Genomic DNA, 2,208 nt, shown 5'->3' with positions numbered 1-2,208 from the left:
TCCCACTGATGGAGAGAATTTTGTTTTATATTTTCTGTATGTTCCATGTTTTTGAGCTGGAAAGACTAGTGAGAACCTACAATCCCATCCAGGCTCAGGTTTCAGAAACACTCTGCTTTATCACAGAGTAGGATCTGCAGGATCTAAAGGCATGCACTTGTCTTTCTTGTGACTCTGCTGTCATGTTTTGTTTTTGGTTATATTTTGTATTAATGTGATCCTCCAGTGACAGTACTAATGCCTTAATTTCCAACTTGTAGAAAAATATTAAAATTTTGGGAAGCAGTATTCAGAATAAAAACCTTGTTTCACATGGGATTGGATTAGATCATCTGGTACATTACCCATGTCCATTATCAGTGTACAACTGAAGTTTATACCCCTTTGCTGGGATATTTTTTGTGGTGCTAAAGCCTAACACAAGCATGCTAACTGGAAGGAAATGGAAACTGTATGCAGTTCAAACAGCCAGATAGACTAAAGGTGTGGTTGCTGGCTGAATCCATTGCAAGTCTCTAGTATGTTTTGTTTTGTTTTTTGCTTTAAGTCAGTCTGTGTAATAAGAGTATTTTCCATTATGAACTAAGAGATGGTCTGACAGGGCAGCTAACATATAGCTCCTTTAGGAGGTGACTTGACTGGCCAAAACTGATCCATATACAGAAGTAGGTGAGAGTTTTCTTGATTGTCAGCTCACTGGGTCTCAGTATCAGGTGAAACTGACTTTTTCATCACATGATTATCAGTAGTCTAAAAGTATGTAAGGTTGTTCAGGTAATGTGTTCACCATTGGGCAATGGTTATTCTATTTGTAGTATTTGTGCCTTGAGTTTTTATGTTACTTTAGGACTTTACATTTTTAGCATAGATATTAAAAAATGTTCTATTTTACTGAATTATCAGTGATTTTCACCCTTCATATTAATTATATGAAGTCTAAAAGAATATGCAGTATGTTTTTCATGTTTCAGATCCAAAAGGTTTTGATGGAATGTTTTGCATACTTTGTCCTCTCTTGCCTTGATGTCCTGTCATCCTTTAATGATCTACCATGACTAACTGTGGGTCATTTTTAAGAAAATCTTGCCAACGATGCACTAAGACTGAGCTGTCAGGGCAGTGGACATTTTATCCATCTCCTTTGTAGCTGAGGTGCCTTTAAAAATGATAAATAAATAAACAATCTGTGTTTCACATCCTTCCAAGACAATATAGTTTGAAGGCAACTACATATTTTGTGCAAAGATCCTCAAGCTTTGAGGCTAATCAAAACAATGGCTACACCTTAAAACATATTTTATTTTCTTCATTCTGTATGGCTTGGTCTTAAAATTCATCTGTGCACAAGATATTGTAGGCCATAACTAGTTTCCATGTGCATGAAGACAAGCAGAAACGAGGTTTTGTTGCTTTTATGGCTGGCACAGGTGGTAACTTTCCACTGTGTAGAAAGCGGTTACTAAGAACCTGATGTGATGACTTTATGACCTTGACAGTTTGGGACGTTCATACCTCTTTGGGTGATTGCCAGTAAGTTCACCATTTTAGTGATAAACCGTCAAGTTCGTTCATATGGTGAAAAAACCCAAAATATGTTAAGTTGCTGTTGTTTATAGCTACAGTGGTTGTTATTTCAGAGTTGATAAAGTAGAGACATTTTCTAAATAATGGCCCAATTGTGTCATGAAACTAAGAGTAATAACTGAAATATTAGAAAGAAAACAAAATCACTCCCTGTACGGAAGAAGATTAGGGCCACTGGAAAAAAAAATCTGAGAAAAAAGTCAGAATTCTGACTTTAATCTCAGAATTCTGGCTTTTTTCTCAGAATTCTGACTTTTTCATCAAAATTATTTTTTTTCAGAATTCTGAGATTAATCTCAGAATTCTGACTTTTTTCTCAGAATTCTGAAAAAAAATAATTTTGAAAAAGTCAGAATTCTGACTTTAATCTCAGAATTCTGAGATTAAAGTCAGAATTCTGACTTTTTTCTCAGAATTCAGGAAAAGAAAAAAGAAAAAGACGTGCCCACTTTTTTTTTTTCCAGTGGCCCTAATCCTCTTCCGTACTCCCTGCCATGCTCAAGTTGGTCTGAGTATTTTAGATTTCATCCCAGTTTCATCTAAACAAAGTAGCCTGTGTTCTTTGTAGCTCTTTGATCCTAACTGTCTAATTGTCACGTTTTTCATGCCCACATCTCTATAAAA

The sequence above is a fragment of the Copadichromis virginalis genome, linkage group LG17, assembly GCF_057382275.1.
Source record: "Copadichromis virginalis isolate Kocher_CV1m ecotype Utaka linkage group LG17, C_Virginalis_male_GT1.1, whole genome shotgun sequence".
NCBI lineage: Eukaryota > Metazoa > Chordata > Actinopteri > Cichliformes > Cichlidae > Copadichromis > Copadichromis virginalis.
The sequence above is the reverse complement of the archived record's forward strand: the minus strand, read 5'-3'. Positions refer to the sequence as shown.